At 44.5% G+C, this 15,880-nt stretch overlaps 1 long non-coding RNA gene across 1 annotated transcript; it reads right to left on the bottom strand.

Moving 5' to 3' along the window:
• Window positions 1-1,319: 1,319 nt before the first annotated feature.
• LOC109942000 (uncharacterized) lies at window positions 1,320-4,046 on the bottom strand. Its single transcript, XR_002264593.3, has 2 exons — window positions 2,859-4,046; window positions 1,320-1,811 (listed from the first exon to the last, which is right to left on the bottom strand). It is a non-coding gene; the product is annotated as an uncharacterized lncRNA (long non-coding RNA).
• Between the last annotated feature and the right edge of the window lie 11,834 nt (window positions 4,047-15,880).

The raw sequence follows: 15,880 nt of genomic DNA, 5'->3' as shown, positions 1-15,880 counted from the left end.
ACTGGCGTGGACGGCGGGTTGAATAATAGAAACTAGAGGGTCTATTTATTAATTTGCGCACGGCTGAAGGGGTACAAGGCACTGTGATCCGTCCGATCTAAAACCAGTGGCCCAGATTAGAAGTTGTCTAAATTGAACTGGTATTCACTCCGGGCCGCCCGATCAGGGATCAACGGCCCTGATATCACGGCGCTAAGATCTGCCCCTGGCCGCATGATCAAAGATCTGTGGCCCTGGTTCAACGCGACGAAGGGATGAGTCAGCCCCCAATCCTGGCCACCGGTTAGAGATCCTACGGTGCGTTTGACTTCTCCCCCAAACGCAAGGTGGTGTGAGCTGCACTGCCCGCGACGTCACGGCGGCGGTACACCGGTGATGAGCCATCCACCCAACCCCCTGCCCAAATTTCGATCCGATAGGGCTATGCGAAGTCAGGGCTACGACGAACTTGATAGGATTGTTCTTACCGTGAATCGCACAGCAGAAAGCTACGGCCATGGCGCACGGTGGTTCTGGCTCAACCGAAGTGCTCCGGCGAGCAATTAGACCACCCCGGAGGATATCCTCGCCCGGAAGGACCATGGAGACATGCGGGTAACACAAACGAGCATCCTCGGCCATCCATCAGGGACCCGACGACCACCCATGCTTGAATCAACCACGGCGGCGCACTTCACTCACCTCCCCAACACCTCCCTGCTGGCGCATCCAGATGGTCGAGGGGATGGGGACACCGCAGGGCTGGGCTTTATAGCGGAGGTTGGTTGGGGACGCGACGGGAGAAGAGGATCCGTGGTGGTTACAGCTGAGCGCGGAATTCGCGCGGCGGCACATACGGAGCTATGCGTGTTCTGTTTCTGGGGTAGGAGACGATTCTATGGCGCGGGGCCCACGCACCAGAGGCAGCGGATGACACACCCAGGTGATTGCGCGGAACAGGAAGGGAGGGAGGCTGGAGCTGGGGCGGTGGGCAATCTTGTCCGGATTCCACGCGTGCCGTTCGGCGGAGTCTGTTTACTGGGTGAAAGATGAACCTGACGACTGGGCCCCACATTGTCAGCGACACAACGAGGCGAGAAGGAGATGTATGGCTGGTATGCGGGCCCCACTGGCAGCACCAGGAGCCATGTATATACTGCGCGTGGACTTGGGCCACGCAAGGGGAATTGGTGAGGTGGGCCGAGGCACAGGGATTGGGCCCAACACAGATTTGTTTTCTTTCTTTTTTTCTGCTTTCTATTTTTCAAATTCATTTGAAATTACGATTTCGAATTTGAATTCTTCAAATTTATTTAAAATGCACAATACACAATCCAGCATGGATGCAAAATTTAAGTTTTATTCTTTATTATTTATTTCTTTACTTACATAAACAAGTGCTCATAATTATGAAGAGTAAGAAAATGATTCACACATCCAAATAGTTAAAAATCCAATCATATCATATTTAAAAATCTAATGTTTTCTATTCATGTGAAACATAACTTTTGTTGTTATTATTATATTTTTATTAAATATAAAATTCAACCAAAGAGTTTTTTTAAGGGAATCTTGTTTCTAATATATTGTTAGATAATAGGTTTGTCTAAAACATAGGAGAATTCCCCATATTCTTAAAGTTAGTATTTTGGGTATTACACCAATCACACGACATATGTAGCACTTGACAACCATCCTTTGTCTTAGCACTTGTTCAGTCTACCCTTCAGGTTGGTCCGACTGACGACATTGTTTTGCGGAGATGTCCAATCTCTGCATGATCCTGTGGTCGACTTGGGTTGTCTTCCGCATCACGTGATTAATTAACGTACCTGAATGATATGCATAATGCACATGTATGCACATAAGGAGAAATATCAAGACTAAATGTCTACATAACACTAAGTATCATATCTACATTATTTTAACTTAGCTGGATTCAATTTTAACAGAAACAAACTTATTGATATTATTCGCTTTCACTTATTTTGGTAATGCTAGATATTTACCTAGGGCACTTAATCGGTTTCTAACGAAGAGTATCATGACTACTCAAACATAACACTAACTACAGTAAACAAAATCCATCGAAAGAAACATTAATAACATTCACCATCCACACATTTGAATTTATTAATTTACTTTTCATATTGCTAATTTCACCTTACACCGCATCGCTAAGACCAATCCGATAACCTTTTACATATACCTATATTCCAAACCTAGGATTTACCACATGATACAATTAATAAGGCTAATCATCGATGTACCATAAAAACTGAATTAGCATAACAACACTAATAGAATGCCCACTAGCCAATCAAACACTATTCCTATTTTACATGTCAACAATTAATCAACCATCTCAGGTTTGACTACCAAAATATCCTACAAAATCAAGGATGACAGCCTTACGGATAATCGTTTGGAATACTAAATCAATTCCTCACGCTACTAATTCTCCTCACTCCTCAGCAAAGAGCCAATTTAAACCTATTCGACATATGCATCCACCACATACTACCCACGACGCATTTTAATAATCATTTAATATAACCACACACACTTGCGCAACTAACAAAAGAATTCATCGCGACCAATATACTAACTCGATCTACTTCATGAGTCGGCTAGCGGGAGTAGTGAAATAGTTCACCACACCATAAACGACTCGGATCTGCGAAATCAACGATAAATCCTAGCGCAAGCATTTTATTAGATATTTGGCAAGCGTTGAACTACGTTTTCTTTTCCACACAAAACCCTGGGATTTCTTTCCTTAAATCAGGCACCCAAACTCACGACATCGACTAATTCACAGGTACGCTAGGAACAGTGGCGACCACGAGTCAATGCTAGTTCACCAAACTTTACATTACCTCGTGTAGTTGGCGAATGTTGCGGCACGGAAGCAGTAGCGTGCGCACAAAGGCAGTGAATGTGGCGAGGGACTGGCTTGGACATTTCATTGAGCGCCAGGGCGTTGGGGAGTTCGGTTTCAGATCTGGGCGACAGCGCAGTCCGAGATGGTTATGATTATGACCAGGAACCACGCAGCAAGACGAGGTCAAACGACGACCGACGACAAAGGAAACAGGGGTGCGCTTGTCCGGCAGCTACAACCCACGCCAGACCAAGCAGGGAAAGTCTCCCGGTGCCCAACGCGCGAGGAGCAGGGATGACACGAGGAAGAAATTCAGCGCCATGGCGAACTAGAGTCTAGAGACCGACGGTGGGGTTGAAGCCGGATAGAGGACTGATGGTTCTGGGGCAAGGAGAACCGGCGAGCAGAGGAGCGCGCGCAGGGAACTAGAGGCCGGGCGAGTGGAAGGAGCAGGGAGCTGGGCGGCCGAGCACCATTGGGGATGGGGCTTGCGCGTCCCTGCAACCAGAGGGAGAGCCGCGGCCACAGGGGCGCGAGCACAGGGGCGCCAGGGGGAAGACGCCATGGGCAAGCTCGACCAGGGGCGTAGTGCTTCAGGAAAAAATCTAGGGCGGTGGAGGATGGCGCGAGTCCGGCAAGCTGACGGCGCAGAGGAAGACGCCGGCCACCGGAAATCAAAGAGTGGCGCAGTCCAAGTTGGGAGGCCGCGGTGCCATGGATTTGAGGAGCAAAGAAGGCACCGACATAGAGGAGAAGGGGGAAGATGAAGCCAAGGGGCTGCGTAGCGGCCTGGCAAATGCCACAAGGAGGAAGAGGAGGGAGAGAGAAGCAAGGGTGCGCGCGGCCATGGAGATGGCGGTCAGGAGAGTGAGCAGAGGGACGCCGCGATTGAGCTTGAGCAGAGGAAAGCTGCGTGCGTGGAAGATAAGGCTTCAGAGAACGGCGGCGCGTAGGGGAAAAATCAAGGTGCGGCTGGAAAAATCTGAGCACGGCTGAAGAAAATCAAGTGAGTGGATAAGGCTGCTGGCCGTACGTGGTGGGATGATAGAGCTAGGGTGGTGCTGATAAAAATCTAGGGGAGAAAAATCTCAGTGGGAGCAGCGGTGAAAATATTTGAGGAAAATATTTTTTTACTTTTCCATCCTTTTCTTTACAAGAGAGCACACAGATAATTTATTTCTACGATTGAGTCTGCGCGAGATATAAATTGGACAAAATAAAAGATACCAGACAAACCAGTATAGACTGCGCTTGATTTAATTTAAAGTCGGATAATTTACTGGAGGAATAAATCTTAATTATGAATCCTCAAACACGATTTCTCAACTGACGAGCGGAGACGAAATTATTTAGCACCAAAAACTCTAGTTGTCGAGTTCAGCTTCGGTATTCAAGACTTTATTTAGTCCCGTCTAATTTTACGATTCTCATCAGCTGTCGATCATTCGCTTTAACGTCACGGATCACATGCTGAGAGAAACAATTTAATTAAAGCGTTGGTGGATTATTCTTTTTGGACAGCGCGGGGCTCCAAATTTTGCATAAGATCACAAGTTTTCTGATTTTCGCATTCACTTACGCGCATGATCCAAACATTTCCAAATTCGCCAGCAAACAAAGATTCGATAATCCAAAAGTTTCTCAAACCCCCCTTTTAATTGCTTTGATTATGGAAATAAATACTGAAAGGGAATTAGGCTTACACCTATTTCCTAATTGATTTTGGTGGTTGAAATTGCCCAACACAAATAATTGGACTAACTAGTTTGCTCTAGATTATATGTTCTACATGTGTCAAAGGTTCATCTACAACTATACTAAATCGATTGTCCGGAATACCATAGATTATTCCGGACAGGAGAAGCTTTTTGGACAAACAGGCCAAGCGCGGACCGTCCGGGCCCTTGCGGCGGACCGTCCGCAACACCAGGATGACCCCCGGACAGAACCAATGCAAAAATCCAAGTCTACACTACGGACCGTCCGGAGGAAAAGCAAGGACCGTCCAAGACCTTGCGCGGACCGTCCGGCCTCAGGCGCGGACCGTCCGGTAGGTGAGGAACCGAAAAACCCGAAGGTGACGGGTTCGGAAAAATGAATTATAGCGTCCTCGCGGACCGTCCGGGGTGCACGACCGGACTGTCCGCGACTGGCTTTATCTGACATCTAACGACGCATTAAATGCAATATAGCTGTTACTGTTGACTGTTGCGTTTTCAGCCGTTGATCTACAGGCGCGGACCGTCCGGACCAGGCGGGCGGACCGTCTGCGGTCGGTAGAATGGAGCAACGGCTAGGAAGTGGTTGGTGGCTATAAATACAACCCCAACCACCTCCATTCACTTCACCCAAGCATTCCAACCTTCAACATTCAATACAAGAGCTAGCAATCCATTCCAAGACACATTCAAAGCCTCCATCTCTCCAAGTTTCACAATTGAGAAAAGAGATCATTAGTGATTAAGTGACTTGAGAGAGAAAGTGATCCGTGTGTTATTTGTTGCTCTTGTCGCTTGGCTTTCGCAATCGTGCTTTCTTTCAATCTTTCTTGCGATCAACTCAATTGTAACCAAGGCAAGAGACACCAATAGTGTGGTGGTCCTTGCGGGGAAGTTTGTTCCCGTTTAATTGAGAAGAAGAAGCTCACTCGGTCCGAGGGACCGTTTGAGAGAGGGAAAGGGTTGAAAGAGACCCGGTCTTTGTGACCACCTCAACGGGGAGTAGGTTTGCAAGAACCAAACCTCGGTAAAACAAATCCACGTGTCACACTCTTTATTCGCTTGCGATTTGTTTTGCACTCCCTCTCGCGGACTCAATTATATTTCTAACGCTAACCCGGCTTGTAGTTGTGATTATTTTTGAGAATTTCAGTTTCGCCCTATTCACCCCCCCCCCTCTAGGCGACTTTCAATTGGTATCGGAGCCCGGTGCTTCATTAGAGCCTAACCACTCGAAGTGATGTCGGGAGAACACGCCAAGAAGGAGATGGAGACCGGCGACAAGCCCGCTACAAGCCACGGGAAGGCTTCATCGGAAGAGTCCCGCAACAAAAAGAAAGGGAAGGAGAAGAAGGCCTCCTCCCACAAGTCGCATCGGAGTGGCGACAAGAAAAAGAAAATGAGGAAGGTGATCTACTACGAGACCGACACTTCATCGCCTTCCACCTCCGGCTCCGACGCGCCCTCCATAACTTCTAAGCGCCATGAGCGCAAGAAGTTTAGTAAGATCCCCTTACACTATCCTCGTACTTCTAGACATACTCCATTACTTTCCGTTCCATTAGGCAAACCGCCAACCTTTGACGGTGAAGATTATGCTAGGTGGAGTGATTTAATGAAATTTCATCTAACCTCAATCCACAAAAGTATATGGAATGTTGTTGAGTTTGGAGCGCAGGTACCATCCGTAGGGGATGAGGATTATGATGAGGACGAGGTGGCCCAAATCGAGCACTTCAACTCCCAAGCCACAACCATACTCCTCGCCTCTCTAAGTAGAGAGGAGTACAACAAGGTGCAAGGATTAAAGAGCGCCAAGGAAGTTTGGGACGTGCTCAAGACCGCGCACGAGGGTGATGAACTCACCAAGATCACCAAGCGGGAAACGATCGAGGGGGAGCTCGGTCGCTTCCGTCTACGCCAAGGGGAGGAGCCACAAGACATGTACAACCGGCTCAAAACCTTGGTCAATCAAGTGTGCAACCTCGGGAGCAAAAAGTGGGATGACCACGAGGTGGTTAAGGTTATTCTAAGATCTCTTATTTTCCTTAACCCTACTCAAGTACAATTAATTCGTGGTAATCCTAGATATACACTAATGACTCCCGAGGAAGTAATCGGGAATTTTGTGAGCTTTGAGTTTGTGATCAAGGGCTCACGGAAGATCAACGAGCTTGACGGTCCTTCTACGTCCGAAGCTCAACTGGTCGCATTCAAAGCGACGGAAGAGAAGAAGGAGGAGTCTACACCAAGTAGAACACCCATCGACGCCTCCAAGCTCGACAACGAGGAAATGGCGCTTGTCATCAAAAGCTTTCGCCAAATCCTCAAGCAAAGGAGGGGGAAAGATTACAAGCCCCGCTCCAAGAAGGTTTGCTACAAGTGTGGTAAGCCCAGTCACTTTATTGCAAAATGTCCTATTTCTAGTGACAGTGACAGGGGCGATGACAAGAAGGGGAGAAGAAAAGAGAAGAAGAGGTACTACAAGAAGAAGGGCGGTGATGCCCATGTTTGTCGGGAGTGGGACTCCGACGAAAGCTCTAGCGACTCCTCCGACGACGAGGATGCCGCCAACATCGCCGTCACCAAGGGCCTTCTCTTCCCCAACGTCGGCCACAAGTGCCTCATGGCAAAGGACGGCAAAAAGAAGAAGGTTAAATCTAAATCCTCCACTAGATATGAATCCTCTAGCGATGATAATGCTAGTGATGAGGAAGATAATTTGCGTACTCTTTTTGCCAACTTAAACATGCAACAAAAAGAGAAGTTAAATGAATTGATTAGTGCCATCCATGAGAAGGATGACCTCTTGGACACCCAAGAGGACTTCCTAATCAAGGAAAACAAAAAACATGTTAAAGTTAAAAATGCTTATGCTCTAGAAGTTGAAAAATGTGAAAATTTATCTAGTGAGCTAAGCACTTGCCATGAGACCATTGACAACCTTAGAAATGAGAATGCTAATTTGTTAGCTAAGGTTGATTCAGATGTTTGTAATGTTTCAATTCCAAATGATAATGTTGAGTTGCTTGCTAAAATAGAAGAATTGAACATTTCTCTTGCTAGCCTTAGGATTAAAAATGAGAAATTAAGTGCTAGGGCTAAAGATTTTGATGTTTGCAATGCTACTATTTCCGATCTTAGAGATAAAAATGATATATTGCATTCTAAGAATGTTGAACTTAATTCTTGCAAACCCTCTACATCTATCGTTGAACATGTTACTATTTGCACTAGATGTAGAGATGTTAACATTGATGCTATTCATGATCACATGGCTTTAATTAAACAACAAAATGATCATATAGCAAAATTAGATGCTAAAATTGCCGAGCATGAACTTGAAAATGAAAAATTTAAATTTGCACATAGTATGCTTTATAGAGGGAGACGCCCTGGCATTAAGGATGGCATTGGTTTCCAACAGGGAGGCAATGTCAAACTTAATGCCCCTCCTAAGAAATTATCCAACTTTGTTAAGGGCAAGACTCCCATGCCTCAAGATAACGAGGGTTACATTTTGTACCCTGCCGGTTATCATGAGAGCAAAATTAGGAAAATTCATTCTAGGAAGTCTCACTCTGGCCCTAACCATGCTTTTATGTATAAGGGTGAGACATCTAGTTCTAGGCAACCAACCCATGCTAAGTTACCTAAGAAAACTCCTAGTGCATCAAATGAACATAGCATATCATTTAAAACTTTTGATGCATCTTATGTTTTAACTAACAAATCCGGCAAGGTAGTTGCCAAATATATTGGGGGCAAGCACAAGGGGTCAAAGACTTGTGTTTGGGTACCCAAAGTTCTTGTTTCTAATGCCAAAGGACCCAAAACCATTTGGGTACCTAAAGTCAAGAACTAAACATGTTTTGTAGGTTTATGCATCCGGGGGCTCAAGCTGGGTAATCGACAGCGGGTGCACAAACCACATGATAGGGGAGAAGAAGATGTTCTCCTCCTATGAGAAAAACCAAGATCCCCAAAGAGCGATCACATTCGGGGATGGAAATCAAGGTTTGGTCAAAGGATTGGGTAAAATTGCTATATCTCCTGACCATTCTATTTCAAATGTTTTTCTTGTAGATTCATTAGATTACAATTTGCTTTCCGTTTCTCAATTATGCAAAATGGGCTACAACTGTTTATTCACTGATGTAGGTGTCACTGTCTTTAGAAGAAGTGATGATTCAATAGCATTTAAGGGAGTGTTAGAGGGCCAGCTATACTTAATGAATTTCGATAGAGCTGAACTCGACACTTGCTTAATTGCTAAGACTAACATGGGCTGGCTCTGGCATCGCCGACTAGCACATGTTGGGATGAAGAATCTTCATAAGCTTCTAAAGTTAGAGCACATTTTAGGATTAACAAATGTTCATTTTGAGAAAGACAGGATTTGTAGCTCATGCCAAGCAGGGAAGCAAGTTGGTGCTCATCATTCACACAAGAACATCATGACGACTGACAGGCCACTGGAGCTCCTACACATGGACCTATTCGGCCCGATTGCTTACATAAGCATTGGCGGGAGTAAGTACTGTCTAGTAATTGTGGATGATTATTCTCGCTTCACTTGGGTGTTCTTTTTGCAGGAAAAATCTCATACCCAAGATACTTTAAAGGGATTCTTGAGACGAGCTCAAAACGAGTTCGGCTTAAGGATCAAGAAAATTAGAAGTGATAACGGGACGGAGTTCAAGAACTCTCAAATTGAAGGCTTCCTTGAGGAGGAGGGCATCAAGCATGAGTTCTCTTCTCCCTACACGCCACAACAAAATGGTGTAGTGGAGAGGAAGAACCGAACTCTATTGGACATGGCAAGAACCATGCTTGATGAGTACAAGACTTCGGATCGGTTTTGGGCCGAGGCGGTCAACACCGCCTGCTACGCCATCAACCGGTTATATCTACACCGAATCCTCAAGAAGACATCATACGAACTCCTTACCGGTAAAAAGCCCAACATTTCATATTTTAGAGTCTTTGGTAGCAAATGTTTTATTCTTGTGAAAAGAGGTAGAAAATCTAAATTTGCTCCTAAGACTGTAGAAGGCTTTTTACTAGGATATGATTCAAACACATGGGCATATAGAGTCTTTAACAAGTCCTCGAGACTAGTTGAAGTTTCTTGTGACGTTGTGTTTGATGAGACTAACGGCTCTCAAGTAGAGCAAGTTGATCTTGATGAGATAGGTAATGAAGAGGCTCCGTGCATCGCGCTAAGGAACATGTCCATTGGGGATGTGTGTCCTAAGGAATCCGAAGAGCCTCCAAATGCACAAGATCAACCATCCTCCTCCACGCAAGCATCTCCACCAACTCAAAATGAGGATGAGGCTCAAGTTGATGAAGTAGAAGATCAAGCAAATGAGCCACCTCAAGATGACGACAATGATCAAGGGGGAGATGCAAATGATAAAGACAAGGAGGATGAAGAACAATGACCGCCACACCCAAGAGTCCACCAAGCAATCCAACGAGATCACCCCGTCGACACCATCCTCGGCGACATTCATAAGGGGGTAACCACTAGATCTCGTGTTGCACATTTTTGTGAGCATTACTCTTTTGTTTCCTCTATTGAGCCACACAGGGTAGAGGAAGCACTTCAAGATTCGGATTGGGTGGTGGCGATGCAAGAGGAGCTCAACAACTTCACTAGGATTGAGGTATGGCATTTAGTTTCACGTCCTAATCAAAATATTGTAGGAACCAAATGGGTGTTCCGCAACAAGCAAGATGAGCATGGTGTGGTGACAAGGAACAAAGCCCGACTTGTGGCCAAAGGATACTCCCAAGTCGAAGGTTTGGATTTCGGTGAAACCTATGCACCCGTAGCTAGGCTTGAGACAATTCGTATATTATTAGCCTATGCTACTTACCATGGCTTCAAGCTTTATCAAATGGACGTGAAAAGTGTCTTCCTCAATGGACCAATCAAGGAAGAGGTCTATGTTGAGCAACCTCTCGGCTTTGAAGATAGTGAGTACCCTAACCATGTTTATAAACTCTCTAAGGCGCTTTATGGGCTTAAGCAAGCCCCAAGAGCATGGTATGAATGCCTTAGAGATTTCCTTTTAGATAATGGCTTCAAAGTCGGAAAGGCCGATCCTACGTTATTTACTAAAACTCTTGAGAATGACTTGTTTGTATGCCAAATTTATGTTGATGATATTATATTTGGGTCTACTAACGAGTCTACATGTGATGGGGGAGTTGAAGTATTTCTTAGGATTTCAAGTAAAGCAACTCCAAGAGGGCACCTTCCTAAGCCAAACGAAGTATACTCAAGATATTTTAAGCAAGTTTGGAATGAAGGATGCCAAACCCATCAAGACACCCATGGGAACCAATGGGCATCTCGACCTCGACACGGAAGGTAAGTCTGTGGATCAAAAGGTATACCAGTCGATGATAGGCTCTTTACTCTATTTATGTGCATCTCGACCGGATATAATGCTTTCCGTATGCATGTGTGCAAGATTCCAAGCCGACCCTAAGGAAGCTCACCTTACGGCCGTAAAATGAATCTTGAGATATTTAGTTTATACTCCTAAGTTTGGGCTTTGGTATCCTCGGGGATCCACTTTTGATTTGATTGGTTATTCCGATGCCGATTGGGCAGGGTGTAAGATTAATAGAAAGAGCACATCGGGGACTTGCCAGTTCTTGGGAAGATCCTTGGTGTCTTGGGCTTCAAAGAAGCAAAATTCCGTAGCTCTTTCTACCGCCGAAGCCGAGTACATTGCCGCAGGCCATTGTTGCGCGCAACTACTTTGGATGAGGCAAACCCTTAGGGACTATGGTTACAAATTAACCAAAGTTCCTCTTCTATGTGATAATGAGAGTGCAATCCGCATGGCGGATAATCCCGTTGAGCATAGCCGCACTAAACACATAGCCATTCGGTATCATTTTCTAAGGGATCACCAACAAAAGGGAGATATCGAGATTTCATATATTAACACTAAAGATCAATTAGCTGATATCTTTACCAAGCCACTTGATGAACAAACTTTTAACAAACTTAGGCATGAGCTAAATATTCTTGATTCTAGGAACTTCTTTTGTTGAATTGCACACATAGCTCTTTTATATACCTTTGATCATGTCTCTTTCATATGCTATGACTAATGTGTTTTCAAGTCTATTTCAAACCAAGTCATAGGTGTATTGAAAGGAAATTGGAGTCTTCGGCGAAGACAAAGGCTTCCACTCCGTAACTCATCCTTCGTCGCCGCTCCACGCAACTCTCCATCTTTGGGAGAGAGAGCATCTCTCTTACTTTGGTATAATCTTCACTCATATTTTATTTTACCAAAGGGGAGAAAGTTATTTCAAGGGCTCTAATGACTCCGTTTTTGGCGATTCATGCCAAAGGGGGAGAGAATATTAGCCCAAAGCAAAAGGATCGCACCACCACCTAATTTTAAAATGTTTTCAATTGGAAATTTCAAATTGGTACCCTATTGTGTTCAAAAGGGGGAGAAAGTAGTATTTCAAAATTGATATCTCAAAACCCTCTTGAACACTAAGAGGAGGATTTCATTTAGGGGGAGTTTTGTTTAAGTCAAAGGAAAAGCATTTGAAACAGGGGGAGAATATCAAATCTTGAAAATGCTTCTCGAAAGCTTATTCATTTACCTTTGACTATTTGCAAAAAGACTTTGAAAAGGATTTACAAAAGAATTTGCAAAAACAAAACAAGTGGTGCAAGCGGGGTCCAAAATGTTAAAAATAAAGAAACAATCCATGCATACTTTATGGGTATTTATATTGGCTCAATTCCAAGCAACCTTTGCACTTACATTATGCAAACTAGTTCAATTATGCACTTCTATACTTGCTTTGGTTTGTGTTGGCATCAATCACCAAAAAGGGGGAGATTGAAAGGGAATTAGGCTTACACCTATTTCCTAATTGATTTTGGTGGTTGAAATTGCCCAACACAAATAATTGGACTAACTAGTTTGCTCTAGATTATATGTTCTACAGGTGCCAAAGGTTCATCTACAACTATACTAAATCGACTGTCCGGAATACCGTAGATTATTTCGGACAGGAGAAGCTTTTTGGACAAATAGGCCAAGTGCGGACCGTCCGGGCCCTTGCGGCGGACCGTCCGCAACACCAGGATGACCCCCGGACAGAACCAATGCAAAAATCCAAGTCTACACTACGGACCATCCGGAGGAAAAGCAAGGACCGTCCGAGACCTTGCGCAGACCGTCCGGCCTCAGGCGCGGACCGTCCGGTAGGTGAGGAACCGAAAAACCCGAAGGTGATGGGTTCGGAAAAATGAATTATAGCGTCCTCGCGGACCGTCCGGGGTGCACGACCGGACCGTCCGCGACTGGCTTTATCTGACATCTGACAACGCATTAAATGCAATATAGCCGTTGATATAGCCATTACTGCTGACCGTTGCGTTTTCAGCCGTTGATCTACAGGCGCGGACCGTCCGGACCAGGCGGGCGGACCGTCCGTGGTCGGCAGAATGGAGCAACGGCTAGGAAGTGGTTGGTGGCTATAAATACAACCCCAACCACCTCCATTCACTTCACCCAAGCATTCCAACCTTCAACATTCAATACAAGAGCTAGCAATCCATTCCAAGACACATTCAAAGCCTCCATCTCTCCAAGTTTCACAATTGAGAAAAGAGATCATTAGTGATTAAGTGACTTGAGAGAGAAAGTGATCCGTGTGTTATTTGTTGCTCTTGTCGCTTGTTTTTCGCAATCGTGCTTTCTTTCAATCTTTCTTGCGATCAACTCAATTGTAACCAAGGCAAGAGACACCAATAGTGTGGTGGTCCTTGCGGGGAAGTTTGTTCCCGTTTGATTGAGAAGAAGAAGCTCACTCGGTCCGAGCGACCGTTTGAGAGAGGGAAAGGGTTGAAAGAGACCCGGTCTTTGTGACCACCTCAACGGGGAGTAGGTTTGCAAGAATCGAACCTCGGTAAAACAAATCCGCGTGTCACACTCTTTATTTGCTTGCGATTTGTTTTGCACTCCCTCTCGCGGACTCAATTATATTTCTAACGCTAACCCGGCTTGTAGTTGTGATTATTTTTGAGAATTTCAGTTTCACCCTATTCACCCCCCCTCTAGGCGACTTTCAAATACGACACCAAACTCGAACTTTGCGAGATAATTAAAATTTAGTGTCCATTTTATTCATCGCTATCACGTGTTAAGGTCCGCTCTCGTGGTCGAGCAGACGATAAACACCTGGGGTGTTACAACCCTCCCCCTTAAAAGAATCTCGTCCCGAGATTTGGAGCGAAAGACTTTTAAGAGTAGAGCAGCATGTAACCTTGTCCATATTAGCGATAATGTAAGGCAGTTCCAAGCAAAGGCATGTGTCTCAGGATGTGGTTTTTCTAGTGGACATATCATGTATCGCCTTAGGCTAATTTAGAGATCTCCAACAATAGAGACGATGTCTGCCAGAAGAACACATAAGGTTCCATGTGTGCAGTTTGTATTTTTCTGATGACACTGTACTATCTGAGTCTGTTGGGCGAGTGGTAGATATGTGACTTTACCCAAATAGAATTAGATGCAACCTGTTGGGTAAAACACATAAAAAGAGGTTTACCAACAAGTGGTTACGGTAAGTTCATAACACACGAAACGGGTGTGGATGTCAAATACTGTTGCGGTTAACATGTGGCTAACCAGAGAATTCAAGTCCACAAAAGATGATAGAGATCCAAGAAAATATCAATAAAGATATCTGTTGATGTTGACTTCGCGACCAACCCATTTCATCAAATACTTAGCACGACTCGACATGATCACACATGTTAGAAAATCACATGTGATATGATCGAGGCATGACTAGAGTGATGATTAGGTGGTTTCTGGCCGACTTAATCTCGATTCTGATGAACACTTCCTTAAGATGGGCTGTACAAAAGTGAGTTTAGACAACTCTACAAAATGATCTCTAAACTCAACCTTTGTTCACAAAGCAGTTACAAGTTAGTAAAAACCAACTTGTTGAACTACTTATGGCATCGAATAGGTCCTCTTATTATCCATCGACAAACCAGTGGTCAAGAGTTCACTTTTGCTAACAGGAGATCATGCATTTGGGTAGAAATCCATTGGGTCATGTTGTTCATCCGTTTCTGTATGCGAGATTAATTATCCACTTGGTTAGGGAATACATGGATTAAATAAAAGAGCGGATGAACAAACTCCTGCATCTCAGCAGCAGGGAAAACCAATCTCCATTTGAGAACTAATTAGCTGTTTTTCAACACTAAAAAGCTCCAAGGCTTCACCATTACACAAAGGGCGTAAAGGGAACTTGTATGAGTAGTCACTACTAAGATCAAAGAAAAGAGACCACACATGAAAGTGGTATGCCCGTTTGATCCAACAGAGATGATAGATGTTGCTTGATCACTTCGACAATCAACACCGAAATCGTTTCAAGGAAGAGATCTACGGAAGATAACATATTAGGGTAGTTCCATAATGGATCATGACCAGAGATCTTGATACCAGCATCCGACGAGTAGCACAGTCCTGTGTGCGCATTCACAGGAGGCTCTCAGTTTCGCTGCGGCACCATAAGTCATTAATCGTGACACCATTACCGAACAACACCAATAAGGAATCTCACGTTGAAGAACAATTTGTGCAGAGATCACATATTGATATAATCTCATAATGGATTATGACTCCTAACGGTGATACCAACGCATGCCAAGTAGCGCAACCATGTGTTGATCACCCACCGGAGGCCCTCGGTTTCGTCGTGGCACCATCGACTTTAGTAATAACACCATTACCAGATGTAACCAATAAGAAATCTCATTCCACACCAATAGATTGAGCAAGGGTGACAATATACAAAATAGACTCCACCTATAAGAATGATTACAAGTAGAGAGCCAAATAGATCATGGCCCGATGAAATGAACAAGACATGGCCATAACCTAAACTTGATGAAAGGAGTACGATGGAAGACTGATGCTTCAGCCCCAAGCATATTTCTATGACATCCAACAATTACAAGTCAAGGATTAAGTTGGTATGCCTTCGATAGATATGGGGAAACCAAAGGCATTAAATTCAAGAAGAATGATCAGACATGTCTTTACTAGGTTGGGTTGATGAGTTGATAATGCGATTCTCAAGTAGAGGCAAACTGAAATAGAGATATTAGCTTGCATCAATCGAATAAGGGCATGATCTAGGATGGAAATATGACCACTAAAACATCACAGATTAAATAGCAAGAACACGGACTCAAAATTCTAGCTTTAAGCCCATGCAC

Source organism: Zea mays, chromosome 8 (assembly GCF_902167145.1).
Source record: "Zea mays cultivar B73 chromosome 8, Zm-B73-REFERENCE-NAM-5.0, whole genome shotgun sequence".
NCBI classification, from domain to species: Eukaryota; Viridiplantae; Streptophyta; class Magnoliopsida; order Poales; family Poaceae; genus Zea; species Zea mays.
This window is presented reverse-complemented; position numbering and strand designations above follow the sequence as displayed.